The sequence below is a fragment of the Tupaia chinensis genome, unplaced genomic scaffold, assembly GCF_000334495.1.
Source record: "Tupaia chinensis unplaced genomic scaffold, TupChi_1.0 Scaffold000007_1, whole genome shotgun sequence".
Lineage (NCBI taxonomy): Eukaryota > Metazoa > Chordata > Mammalia > Scandentia > Tupaiidae > Tupaia > Tupaia belangeri.
The window spans coordinates 1,099,481-1,114,135 of NW_006159436.1; the positions used below are offsets into that span (position 1 = coordinate 1,099,481).

Consider the following 14,655-nt stretch of genomic DNA (forward strand, 5'->3'; position numbering starts at 1 on the left):
CCTCAACAAGGCCTTTTTACTGAAATTCATGCCTAGTCTTGGCCCATCAGGATAATAATGAAGGTACATGGCCAGCACATTCAAGGAGCTTCCTCTTTAAAAACATTTAAACAAAGTTATCCTTCAGTTCTTCCATGAGAAAGAGACAGAGGTAGGCACCCTCAACAAGGCCTTTTTACTGAAATTCATGCCCAGTCTTGGCCCATCAGGATAATGAAGGTACATGGCCAGCACGTTCAAGGAGAGCATGGGGTGTGAACCCAGGGACTTTTCCACATAAGTCTAGTTGCATCAACACTGCACTACCACCTGGCTCCTGCCTCCCTTTTCTAAGGGTACTTGTGATTGCATTTACAGCCTGCCCAGGTAATCCAGGACAATGTGTGTTTTACATACAATCCTTAATTTAATCCCATCTGCAAAAGTCTTTTCTGCTTGGGAGCCAGCAGGTGGCATACTGGTTAAGGTGTTGGACTCCCACATGGCCCACTGTGGTTTGAGTTTCAGACTTGGCAGCTTAAAACTCATGCTGGTCAGGTATGCATGCGTGCCCAAAATCCCAATAGGAGAATGGAGGAGAAGGGACTTCAACATGGCCATTCCCCCTGGAGGGGGTGTTCTCTCATTTTTTTCTCTCTATCTCACTCTGTCTCCCCAGCAAACACACATGCCCTATAGCAAAAATCTCTCAAAAACTGAAAAACAAGAAAACACCACTTTTTTCCTGTAAGGTGACATTTATAGGTTCTAGGGATTAAGACCAGATGTCTTTGGAGTCATTTCTGGACCTACCATTCCAAGCCTGGCTCTATCATTCTGATTTCATGTATTTTTGGAGAACAAAGAAAAAGGCTTCAGATAGGAGATGGACAGAAGAGAGCCTTCCTGCTGTCCAGATTTGGGATGAGCTGTCATAATCGGTGTCTGGCAGAACAAAAGACCACGGGAACAAGCTTAAGCAATACAGAGGTCCAGAGTGACCACAATGGCATGATTACTGCGGAGTTTGTTTATGAGAGGAAAGAAAGCAGCCATGTTGGAGAGCCTCGGGTGGTTTTCATATCCTGGAAGTTGTGTAGAAATAGTTGGAAAGGAATGCTTTATTCAGGAGTGTAAAATGACTTCTCGTTCAAACAGACCGCAAGGCTGGAGTGGTTCAAAAATTCTCCCAGAGAGTGGAAATGTAAAATGCCCTTCAAAAGGTTACTAATGTGGCCACTTGTAGACCAAGGAATACATCACTCCGTGTTGCTTGCTGCTTTTACCCCATGGAGACTGGTTGTTGAAGATGAACAATGACGTCGAAATATCTGGCAATAGTCACTAAACACTGTGAGGAAAGGTTTCCCTTCCTGACCTCATTCATAAGTCAAGGGTGGTGGGGGAGGAAGATGCCTTGTTGTGGAGACTACACACTCTCGTCCATTCACTTGTTTTAGATGAAAGAATACACCAAGGTACTGTGATACTGTTCCAGTAGGAGCATTAGCCAATTGGATCTTCTTTTGTAAGTTGCAGAGGGAATAGGCAGTAGGGAAGCTTTCAGGCGATCACCTGCACCACCATTCACACCTGAGAGATGACGGGAGGTTTCTCAGTGAGATTTTCCAAATGCAGATGGCTGGTATGTTTGAACTTCCTCTAGACTTTGATGGTTCTTTTTAGGATAGAAAACAGTTTTTTCTTACATGGTTACCTATCATCTCTAAGTTCTGGGACTTTCCGAAAGACTAAGTGCCGATCTCTTTTCTCCTCATCCCTACATCTTTCCCAGCCATCATCCATAATTCATGCAATCAAGTAAGGTCTGAGAATTCTGTCTGGGTAAAATTTTTTTGCAAAACCCGTTACCCAACACTTCCCCAAGAGCTATGATTCTAGAAGAGAGGTGTTTAGACTTAAGTGCTCATCTATTAATATTTTCCAGATTGTGATTACACGTGACTGAGTGGACAAAACATTGTTTAAAAACTTCCAACACTCCCAAATCAGTGACTTAGATCTTCCATCCTGTGCCCCGGGATCCCAACAATGATCACTTACCGACTCCTTTCTGTTAAATGAATAATGACGACTTGATGTATCTTGTCAAAGGGCAACTCATCTGATTAAACTGAGCATACCAATGTGTAAGTCCTCTTTTTCAGTTTGCCAAAGACAACTCTGTCTAAGATAACTCTGACAGTTATAGACAAGACCAGTTTCATGAATCTGGTAGGTTTTGACCCTTCCTGTCTCCCAGGGATGCATTGTGGAAATATAATTAATAAATACAATTCATATATATCATATATAAATATTCTCATATATATGTATATATATGGTTGTCAGAGAAGACATGACACACTTTTGCATAAAAACAGAAAAAATGCATGACTACTTTTCTGAAAACACAATATATGAAATTTATTGGAGGAAGTGGTTCATGTGGTAATGGCAGCTGAGAAGAACCGTAATAGGATGTCTACAACGTGGAGACCCAGGTTGCTGGTAGCATGGCTCGGGCCAAGTCTGGAGGCCTCCGAGGCAGGGAAGCTGGTGATGTAACTCATAGTCCTAGGAGTAAAGCATGAGAATTAGAGAAGGGGATGGCACTGACATGAGTCCTGGTGTCCAGAGGCAGGTGAGCCTTGAGTTCTGGTGTCCAGGAACAGAAATCTATTCTCTCTCAAAAGAGACCCATTTGACTTTCATATTTGTTCTCTGTGGGCCCCTTGTTGACTGGATCTACACTGAAACTTCCTCATCCAGGTTACTTAGACTCACATGTTAATCTCTTCTGGAAATGCTCCCATGGACACACCTAGAGTAATGCTTTCTCAGGTTTCTAGACATTCCTTAGTCCAGTCAAGTTGACAGCCATCACATTGCTCTATCACATAAATGCATTTTGATGTCCTCCTTCAAAGCCCAAATATCCCCAAATAACCGAGTAATTGAAATGCAGTTGTCTCACACTATGTAGGCCACTTTTCCTAGCCTTGGTTAACATATTTCCATTAAACTTGGTATAGCTGATTTAGTAACCAGCCCTAAGACAGTGACTAGACTTGTCTGATAGTCAATCATTGACAATGAACACATTGAAACCTTCCAAATATTTTTCATTTTTCTATACCTAACTCACCCCCCCCCTTTTTTTTAAAGAGGCTTTTGCTATAGGGTGCATGCACTCACCAGAAAGACAGAGAGAGACAGAGAGACAGAACACTAGAAATCACCCTCCCGGGGGTGATGGCCACCCCTCAATCTCTTCTCCATTCTCTTCTCTGGATCTTGGGCATGCATGCACACATGCCTGGTGTGAGTTTAAGCCACCTGGTCTGGGACTCAAACTGCGGTCGACCACATGGGAGTCCAGTGACATAGCCGTTACACCAACTGCTGTTCCCACTCAACCCTTACATTTGGAATGAAGCCAACTATTCAACTTTGTGCCCTAAAGTGACTCACTCTTTAAGCACCTCTTTCTCATTGCTTCAGAGATGCTGCACAGCCTTTCCCTCTCAACCAGAGCACCCGTACCTGCTAGAGCTCCAAAGAACTGGCCATTTTCTGCTCAATGCAGTGATATTTATTCATTTATTTATTTTACAGAGAGATTTTTGCTATAGGGCACATGCACTTGCCAGAGAGACAAAAAGCAAAAAATTACCCCCCGGGGGGATGGCCACACCATAATCCCTTCTCCTCCATTTTCCTCTTGGGATTCTGGGCACACACTCACACACGCCTGGCATGAGTTTTAAGCCACTGGGTCTGGGACTCAAACTGTGGTCAACTACATGGGAGTCCAGTGATGTAACCATTACACCATCTGCCGGTCCCTAGATTTCTAATTAAGCATAGTCAGTGGGCACACATGTACCTCCTCATGGGAGAAATGGTGGTATATCTTGAGGAATGTTTGTGGAGTGAAAAGGTATATTAGCTATCATTATTTTTTTTTTTTACAAAATAAATTACAAAGGAGATAAATTACAAAATAAATTATAATAAATTCAAAATCTCCTAGGCTGGTGGGAAATCATGGATTTACAGAAAATATAGAGAAGGAGAATGTTATGAGGCATGAGGAAATCACAGGGTAGTTAAATGTCCCACTTTATACCTAGTTTTCAGAAATAATTATTTATAGCTCCCTCTCTGTGCCTTCCAAGTATCTTGTTTAGACATTAAATTATATGATCACTGTAGGTAAACAGAGTTTGGGAAGCACTGTCTGACAGGACTTCCAAGAGTTCCCAAAGTTGTCTTCACCTTCAAGGTGCAACGTCTGGGAGGAGTTGGGGTTAGAAGGCTGACCTCTGAACAAAATAAATCCAAGCTTTGGCCGTGCATTTCTATAAAAAAAATTAATCATGTTTGGCTGCTTGGTGCTTATGAGCACATTATATCCCATGACTTTGAAATATCCAAGGGTAAAAAGCACTTGACAAGAAACAAATACAATTCTTGTAACAGGAACATTTAGATGTCGTGATGAAGAGGCAAGAAGGGACCCTTTGCAAATGAGGAACTGGGAATCTTAAAAATTCTATCAGGAGCCCTTTCTTCAGACAGTCTGGATATCTGCACTGTGGTAATTGCTTCTTAATTAGTGTAGTCTTTATGTTGTACAAGTTAGGCAACTTGGTTGTAACTAGGTTCTGATCTCCTCCCCCTGCAAGGAGAGAGAGGTATAACCAAAGGCAAGGCCGTGTGAGTCGTTGGCCCCAACCTTCAGTTGGGTGGTATGATTCATTGATCCTCTCTTGGTCATACAGAGGACTTGTCCTTGTTTATTCCAGAGAATAACTGGCCAGGCAGCTCTTCCCCACACCCACTGCCCTGAGTAACAGTATGTTGTAACATGAGGTGCAACTAGTCATTAGTTTTTTTTCAGTTCATGTGTGAGAAGCCACACTTTAAACCAAACAACAGAGTCAAAGCAAGAGAAATTGGAAAAAGATGGTAAAGCACACTGCTCTGAGAGGCCGATCCGCAGGAGAAGGTTCTTGGTTTGTGTCCAGAGACCTCCCTGAGCACGCCAGGCACATGTTTGCCCATGGTCCAGAGTTGGCAGACTCTGGGAATGGATCTCGGCATAGAGAACTTATTAAGGGTAGGTGCTGTCTCTTTGTCTCTCTCTCTGTCACTTTTACCCATGGAGAAAATAAATAGAAAATTTAACAGCTTTATTTTATTTTAAAAGTTTATTTACTATTTCTTCCATGAACCAGAAATTGGGTGAGGGGTAGAGAGCAAGAGAGACACCCCCAAAAAGATCTTTATTTTCTAATCCACCTCCAGCCTCAGCCAGCCCAGATTGAGCATGAATGCACATGCCCACTGTGGACATGGGACCTCTGGATGTGAACCCAGGACCTGCCCACGTGGGTGTAGTTGTGTTTGTGTTGTACCACCGTCTAACACTGTTTGCAGCTTTGAATGACCATTGCCAGTGTATTTTTCTCTTGCTGAGATCTCATCCTGCTTTCGACTTCTTAATTTCTTCCCTCCTGTATTTAGTCTGTAAGCAAAGAAATAAGATGACAACCCATCATGGCAGCAGTCCGGAAACCGCCACAGCCCCTGTGAGTCCCTGACAGACAGCAGTTGTCTGATTGTGATTCTCCCTGGCATGTTCAGAAAAACCTGTACTTTTTGTTTCAGTTAGTTTTATAGAGGTTTCAAGCTGGGGCCTGCATTTTTTTGTGGTAAGCTCACCCCTCTGTCTTCCCCTTGAGGCTCACTAACCTTAGCCACATTCATGTTTTATGGGAGCTGAGCTGTGCAAGCTTGATGCTGCCATTTGTTTGCTTCCTGTATTGAAACAATTTGCTTTTCCCTTTAAGCAACTGTGGGTATCCAATCAATGGTTATCCCATCAGAGAGGTACCATATGTAAAACCTGAAGAGATCCTCACCACTTTCTCTGAGTCAACACATCCGCCATGTTGCTTGTCCTCCAGTGTGGTGAACGTTTGCCCGGAAAGCTGGGTTTTTATCAAGAATGTGTGGTGGTATATGTCATTTGTGTTAAAGTGAGTCTTGAAGATGTCGGGCTGTCTTTCTATTTTACATAGTTTTCAACATCTGTCTACATGGTTATTTTTATTATGATTTCTGATTTATATATAGTCTATGTATGGCTTTGTGGGGGAATAGTGTGGTTTTTCAAAGCATGCATACGATGTGTACTAATCAAATCAGAGACATACACCTATTTATCTTCTTCCTTCTTCGACAAAGAACACTGCATTAAGTTGTACACATTTGTTTTTTTAAGTTTTTTTTTTTTTTTGCCATAGGGTGCATGTGCTCGCTGGAGAGAAACAGAGACAGTGAGAGGGAAAGTTAATAATCCCCCCGCCCCCTGGAGTGGATGGCCACACTGTAATCCCTTCTTCCTTCTCCTGGGATTTGGGGCACACACACACACATATGCACACGCCCCTGGCATTCTTGGTTTGATTTTCAAGCCACAGGGTCTGAGACTTCAACTGTGGTGGGCTGTGTGAGAGTCCAGTGCTGTAAGCACTTCGCCACCTGCTGGCTCTTTGCTGCGTTTTTTTTTTTTTTTTTTTAAAGAAAAATATGGAACACTTTATGCATTTGCGTGTCATCCTCATGCAGGGGCCATGCTCAGCTTCTCTGTATTGTTCCAGTTTTAGTGTCTGTGCTGCCAAAGTGAGCATGCTTTGCTATTTTTTTTTTTAAAGTTTCTTTTTTTCATGAGAAAGAGAGACAAGCCCACTCAATTGGGTCTCACTGTGACTCCTTCCCTCCCTCCTTGCCGTCTTTAAATCAGCCAGGTTCATGGGCATTTATGTGTGTGTCTGGTGTGTACAGGTTGATCAGGGAACCGAACCCCAATCTTTCATGAGTTTCAGCACTGCAGAGGTTTGCACTACCACTGCCCTACCCCCAGCTGGGCCTGTCTCCACAATGAGAAGGTGTTCTGCACACATTCATAAATTTCTGTGACCTGATTCACAACAGAAATTGTGGGTAAAGATGAAAAGAAACATTCTTTACAAATTTACCTTTTGCTTTTTCCCTGCTCTTTTGGTGTATAGAATGCCTGAAAAGGGAAAGCAAACAGTTGTCTTCGTGGTTTGGTTCAGGTTAATAGAAACGTGGCCCTGAATTAAACATTTCTATCCTACTGGCCTGCTGGGACACTTAAAAATCCCAACCTTTCGACCACACTCTTAATTGTGGCATGTGGGTTTCTAGAAGTTGAAATTAAACAACCCACAGAAGGTCATTTAACAGTTCCAACTTTGAAGTGTGTCTTCCACTCCTCCAGATTCAGGCCCTAAAGGCCAAGAGTAGGGATGACTGAGCTAGGACCTTCAAGGCCTCTGTCAAAATGTGAACTGTGTTAAGGGGCAGAGGGAGCTAAAGGGAGCTAACTGCATGGTGAAACCAGCAGTCACCAAGGTTCTGGGGCAACTCACCGATTAACCTCAGCCTCTTAGGAAGGCCCTGGGAAGCAGGATAGATAATGCAAGGGAGAGAGAAAGGGAAAGCCAGAAGGGCTGGCTCACCCCACGATTTTCCCTTGTGTTGTCTTAAAGGAACACGAACAGAGCATGTGAAAATATGCCCTTGAAAAACCATGAGTGACTTTATCTGCTATTTAAAGATTACTTTTTAAGTTTTCTGCTAACCGTTAAAATTTTTTTCAAAAGATTACCAGTATGTGTGTGTGTGTGTGTGTGAGAGAGAGAGAGAGAGAGAGAGCACTCTTTCATGAGGTATGGTCACACCACAATCCCTTCTCTGTTTCTCCATCCTCTTGGGATTTTGGGCATGCACGCACACAGGCCCAGAGAGTTTTCGTGTTGCCAGGACTGGGACTCGAATGGTGTTTAGCCAGGTAAGATCCAGCTCCGTTTATTCGCTAGGTTACAGTTCTGGCCCTGGTAAGAGCGTCACTGAGATGCAATTCCTCCACATAAAATTGAACTTCAATGGCTTTAGTATATTCCTAGAGTTGATCCATGCTCAGTCAGGATTTTGCTCACCTTTCCTGCTGTTTTTTTTTTTTTTGTGTGTGTGTCCAGAATGTTCTTGTCTTGGATGTCGGCTCACTCCTTTCTCATCATTTGGCTCAGGGTTACATCCGAGGAGGACAGCGCTTTCTCCTCCGCTAAAATACCACTCCCGTGCATTGTTCACTGTTCGCCTGCTGTGGTGTCTTCGCAGCCCCATGGCTTTCTGCCATTTCTCATCAGCTTTATGAGTCGGTGGCCGGTGGTCAGTGGTGGCTCAAGAGCGGCACCTTCCTCTGTCCTTGTTTGCTTCCTCGGTTTCTAGGATCTAGTCGTGTTAGACTTAGGGACTGGAAGGAGGCACAGAGGTGTTTGTGGCTGTCCTGTCCACACCCTGCTGTTGGAGGAGAAAAAACTCATTGGAGGGACCAGCAGGTGGTATAATGGTTATGAGGCTGGACTCCCACATAGTTGACCATAGTTTGAGTCCAGACCTGGCAGCTTAAACTCACGCTGGGTGCATATGCAGGCATGCCCAAAGTCCTGAGAGGAGAATGGAGAAGGGATTGTGGCTGTGGCGTGGCCATCCAACTGGGAGGGGGTGGGGTGGGGTGATTTCTCACTTTCTGTCTTTCTAGTGAGCAACATATCCTATAGCAAAAATCTCTCTTTCTAAAAAAAAAAAGTCATTGGAGCCCTAAACAGACAGAGCTGGCTCCCCACCACTGCCCCCTGGCTCTGGGCTCTGGGACGCTGTTGCTGCCACAGTCTCCATGTAACAGCTGAGGTGGAGACATGCAAGAAATCTCAACCTGGGGCTCTGGGATCTTGAGTTCTGACTTTCTGTGTGACTCTGAGGAGTTATTTGCCCTCTCTGGACTTCTGTAAGATGATGACATTGGACCTCTGGCTCCCTGTCACTGGGACACTCTGGAATTCCGATGGACTTCTCTGATCAAGTACCACTGGACGTAGGCAGAGACGGAGGTAGCTGCACTGCCTTAATCCGAGCTCTCCGGCTCCTTGTGCCGCATTCAGCTGAACGCTTCTCCCTCCTGTCCATACACAACACACGCTCTTCTTTAGGCATGGAATTTTCTAGTGCCTGGGGTCTTAGACCCACATGGCAGAAGAAAGGGCAAAGTGAAAATTGTGTGTTGGTTGTGCTATTTGAGCTGGAGCTAAATTTGAGTAAGGGCTTTGTCTGAGTTTATAAACATACAATTAAGGCTCTTACAGTTATCTAAATCCACTTTCTTGCCTTATAATTTTATGGTTAGAAGCATTACAGTTGTTTTTAGATTTTCATTATAACTGCAGTAGCCACAGACGGAACCAAATAGTGTTTGTTTATTTGTGTAACAAATTATGCCCCTCAGCTAACTTCACTGTGTAATTTGCATTGGGTGTGCATTTTGCAAAGAAAAAAAATAAATGTATACATTGGTCTGTGAGAGTTCTCTTCCTTTTCTTCTGCCTTCTTCCTAGAGCAGCCCTGATGATAGAAAATTACAAAATAAAATGCACCTGTGAAGGCTCACTTTCACGTGTGTAGTACAATCACACCTTTAGAGAGACAGAAGTATACTCCTCACCATTCTGCGGGGTAAGCTTGGGGATGATAGTTTACTTCACTGAATGTTTTTTCCCTTCAAATAGCAAACTCTTACATTTTATTCCCTTTTCTTTTCCTTTTTTTCCGAGAGATTTTTGCTATAAGGCACATGCGCTCACCAGAGAGACAGAGAGAGAGAAAGGTAGAAATCACCCCCAGGGTACCACTGTACTGCCATCAGTTCTTTGTTCTCCTCTCAGCATTTTGGGCTTCAAGCTGCCAGGTCTGGGACTCGAACCATGGTCAATCACATGGGAGTCCAGTGCCTCAACCTCCACACCACCCTTTATTCCCTTTGAAAGGTTAGTGTTCTAGTAGCTGTTATGGAATCCGGAGCTGCTGATTAAGCTTGATTAAGATAACAACCTCTCCAAAGCACTGAGACGTCATGGCAGGGCCCATGGAGGAAAAGCCAGTGGGAAATCGGGCTGGGATTGGTGAAGTCATGGGCAAGGAACTGGGGGAAAGCGGCTTTGACAAGGTCGATGTGGTCCTTGGCTGGTTTCTGGTACTAAAGAAAGATGAAGGCCTCTTCCATGAATGGCTGAAGGATGCATGTGGCACCCACACCAAGTCCTGGCGCTGCTTTGGGCGTCTTTGAAAGTGGTGTGATGCCTTCTTTTTTTTGGAGAGGTTTTTGCTATAGGGCACGTGCGCTTGCCAGACAGACTGAGAGAGACAGAGAGACAGAAAGCAAGAAATCACCCCCAGGGGGGATGGCCACACCGCAATCCCTTCTCCTCTCGGGATCTTGGGCACACACACGCACACGTGCCCAGTGTGAGTTTTAAGCCACTGGGTCCAGGACGCGAACCGCAGTCGACTACGTGGGAGTCCAGTGACATAGCCATTACGCTAACTGCTGGTTCCGAGAGTGGTGTGATGCCTTCTGAGATGCTCTCTGGGGAGCCCTCAATCCCCAGCCCCACCGTGTGTCTCCAGAGTTTGCAGCTGAGTGGGGGCTTTTCCCTGTCCTCTACAAAGGAGAAAATGGCTGTTGTCGTCCCCACCTCTGACATACTGCAGAGTCTTTTGGGACTTCTAGCCTCACCTCTGACATACTATAGGGTCTTTTGCGAGTTCTAGCCCATGGCTCTTTCAACGTTTTTGGAATTCTTGCTCTTTCATGCATCTCCCTTCCTTCTCCTTCCCCTCCCAGTTCCATGGTGACAGTTACTAGCTTTCCTGAGTGGATTACTGATCCCTTTCCTCACTCACTGTCACTTCTGGTTTGTTTCATGCCATTTGGCTTCTTTTTTTTTGACAAAATGGTCACTGTTCACATAGCATTTTTAAGATTACTTAAATCGGTGGCCTTCATGAAAAATAAAATAAAAACAAAGGTTAGTATTCAATCACTTGCAGATCAACGGTAAGGAAAGCAATAATTTAAAGTGTCAGGAACTGTGATTAAAAATCAAAATTATTTGTAGTGAGTTAGGTATTTCCTAGTTAGAAAAGTTCTGTAATTATTCAATTCTACCACTCTGTTTTCTTTACATTTATTTTAAAGTACATATAAGATAGAATTTATCATCCTAATTTCCTACAGGCACAATCCAGTGGAATTAAATACATTTAAAATACTGTGCCATTGTCACCGCCATCTATTTTCAGAGCCCTTTTCATCTTATAGAACTGACACTGTACCCACTAAAGATTACATCGTCAGGAAAGTCATGATGTATGTTTTTCTATGCAAAAATGCATCATGGCTTTCTCAATGACCCAATAACTTCCATTGCCCCCACTCTCCAAATCCTGGCAACCACCATTCCACTTCCAGTTTCTATGATTTTTCACTTCCAGGTACCTTATAGAAATGGAATCACATTGCATGTATGTATGTATGTATGTATTTATGTTTGGTGGCTGGTTCATTTCACCTAGCATACAGTCTTCCAGGTTTATCCATGGTGTAGTATGTATTACAATTTTCTTTCATTTGAAGTCTGACTAATAGTCCATTGTATTTTATGCTGGATTTTACTTATGTGTTGATGAACACGTGGGTTGCTTTCATGTTTTAACTCTTGTGAATAATGTTACTATGAACACGGGTGTACAAATATCTCTTTGAAACCCTGCTTTCAATTATTTTGGGTATATTTGTATACCTAGAAGTGGAATTGTTGGAGCATATGGTAATTCACTTTTTAGTTGTTTGAGGAAACACCACGTTGTTGTCCACAGAGGTTGTACTATTTAACATTCCCACTGGAAGTGCACAGAAGTTCCGATTTGTCCATATACGCACCAATATTTGTTATTTTCTGTTTCTTTCTCCTTTCCTTCAGTAATTGGTAGCAGTTATACTAATGGTTGTTAGATGATAGCTCATGTACTTTTCATATGTATTTCTCTACTGATTGGTGATGAGCACATCTTTCACTCTTATTGGCCATTTGCATATCTTTGGAGAAATGTTTATCTAAGTCCTTTGTCCATTTTTTAATCTGATTGTTTTTTTTTAAAGTATTATTTTATTTAACTTTACTTACTACTATTATCATTATTATTTTCCAGTTTGATCAGAGAGAGACAGAGAGAGAGAGAGAGAGGAAGTGAGAAAGCAAGCTACCAGGTCCAAGACTTGAACCGTGGTTGGCCATGTGGGAGTCCAGCGCCCCTATCCACCACGCCACCTGCTGGCCCCCTGATTGCTTTTTTTCACTGAGTTTCAGCAGATTTCTCTCTATATTTTTGATATTAATCTTTTATCAGAGATATTACTTGCAACTATCTTCTCATTTTTTTTCACTGAGATTTTTATTCACATACAGCTCTGGCCTCAAAGCACACCCAAAGCACACTTTTTATACATGATGGGTATTTTGTGTACATCTAGAGTAGTAGTTCTCTGAGTTCAAACAAGATAATGTCGGAATGTCCACTACAAATTGTGAAATTGTCTAAACATATACTAGATGTGACTAGGATGATAAGGAGTATTATCCCTTGTATCAGGTTAAGATTTCTTCCAAGATAACTTCTTTTGAAATTAGCATGTACAGAATTTTGGTCTCAGAATGAAGAGGGATGACTTTTCATCAGCATATTTGAGATACTATATATGAGCAAAGACTGTTATCAATCTGGATGACCAAATGTGGTAACAGGTAATAAAACAATGACCATGGCGGTGCATACTTTTTTTTTTTTTTTTTTTTTGCTAGAGGGTGTGTGTGCTCCTCAGAGAGAAACAGACAGACAGACAGAGAGCAAGAGGAAAAGTGGGACAGCATACCCCATGGAGAATGATCACACTGCAATCCCTTCTCCATCTCGCCTTCCGGGATTTGGGGCACGCATGTACATGTTCCAGCATGTTTTTCAAACTGCCAGGTCCAGGACTGAACTGCACAATTGGCCATGTGGGATTCAGCCACCTCAACCGTCACGCACCCACTGACCCAGGACGAGTATTCCCACAAAAGGATAACAAAAGGATAGTCTTTTCTCTTCCTTATCATCAATCAATAGATTTCCATTGAGATCTTGTTGCCTGTGGGCATCCAGTGATTTTTGTCCATAGATAATTTTATCCAGATATGTGATTTTTTCCTTTAGTTTCAAAGAACCACCTTTAATAAATAATGGCAATATCTTAGGGAGTATAAAGCTGAGTTTATTAAAAAGGAATCGAGGGACCAGCAGATGGCATAATGGTTACATCGTTGGATTCTCATGTAGTTGACCACAGTTCGAATCCCAGACCTGGCTGCTTAAAACACTGCCAGGCACGTGTACCTGTGTATGTACCCGAAGTCCTGAGAGGAGAATGGGGGGGCTGGGACTGCAGTGTGGTCATCCATGTTTTTCTTGGGCTCTTGCTTTGTGTTAGGTAGTTTTTTTTTGTTTGTTTGTTTTTGTTTTTGTTTTTTTTTAGAGGTTTTTGCTATAGGGCACGTGTGCTCGCCAGAAAGACAGAGAGACAGAAAGCAAGAAATCACCCCCCAGGGGTATGGCCACACTGCAATTCCTTCTCCTCCATTCTCCTATCTGGATCTTGGGATCTTGGGCATGAATGCACACAAACCTGGCGTGCGTTTAAGCCGCTGGGTCCGGGACTTGAACCGTGGTCGACTACATGGGAGTCCAGCGACACAGCCATTACACCAACTGCTAGTCCCTAGGTACTTTTCTTATGTAGGTGATTCAGGAGTGATTAAGGTGGTGACTGCCTCTGGCCTTCTGGGCTGTAGGTAAATTCATTGCCCTATATTGCTCCTAATCAAAGGGCTTCTTACTAAAGGTAGGAAAATCTTGACTAACTGGGAAATTCTGAGCATAAATTAGTTTTTTAAAAAGTGAGCAAGATGGGGCAGACGGGTGCTGTGGTGTTAAGGCACAGGACTCCCACATGACCGACTGCAGTTTGAGTCCTAGACCTGGAGGCTTGCTTTTTCACTTTCCTTCTCTCTCTCTGGTCAAATTTAAAATAATGATAATAGTAATTATGAATAAAATTAAATAAAAATACCTTTGTGAAAATAAAAAGCATGGACAAGATAATTTTAGATAGTGACAAAATTCTGTCATAAATACTCAGGACAACCTCATGGAGAGTGTTCTGGGAGGTGGTGGACTGGTGTTGGTGATCTAAGGAGGCCTTTGTGATAACACATTGATGCTCTCATGGGACAGACAAGGAGATGGAGATGTGGCAGGCTGGGGATGTTGTCTGAGAAATAGAACAGATCAGGATTATCCCAGTGAGATTTTCTGAAGGGAGGAATAGGGAGGTAAGGGTGTCATGGGCCCCCACAAGGACCTTGAACAATTACAACAGCTAATGTTGCCTTCCAGCACGTCACTCTCTCATCACATCCATTATCCATTTCACAGCCACCACTTTACAGATAGAGATTCTGAGACATGGAGACCTTAATACAGAAAGTGCCGGGGAACCAGCAGTTGGCATAATGGCTATGTCGCTGGACTCCCACGTAGTCGACCGCGGTTAGAGTCCCAGACCTGGTGGCTTAGAACTCACGCTGGGCGCGTGTGTGTGCGTGCCCAGGATCCCGAGAGGAGAATGGAGGAGAAGGGATTGCG

At 43.3% G+C, this 14,655-nt stretch overlaps 1 long non-coding RNA gene, 1 other non-coding gene and 1 pseudogene across 2 annotated transcripts in view; 1 reads left to right on the top strand and 2 right to left on the bottom strand.

Annotated features, from left to right (window-relative positions):
- Positions 1-2,417: 2,417 nt before the first annotated feature.
- The window catches only part of LOC102497160 (uncharacterized), an 86,804-nt gene continuing 74,566 nt past the window's right edge, over positions 2,418-14,655 (bottom strand). Inside the window, exon 4 of the long non-coding RNA XR_001371143.1 lies at positions 2,418-2,556. This is a non-coding gene — a long non-coding RNA (uncharacterized LOC102497160). The remainder of the gene's footprint in view (positions 2,557-14,655) is intronic.
- Positions 6,574-6,680, bottom strand: LOC114010143 (U6 spliceosomal RNA). The gene has a single exon (XR_003551517.1). It is a non-coding gene; the product is annotated as a U6 spliceosomal RNA (small nuclear RNA).
- LOC102473591 (barrier-to-autointegration factor pseudogene) lies at positions 9,986-10,198 on the top strand (annotated as a pseudogene).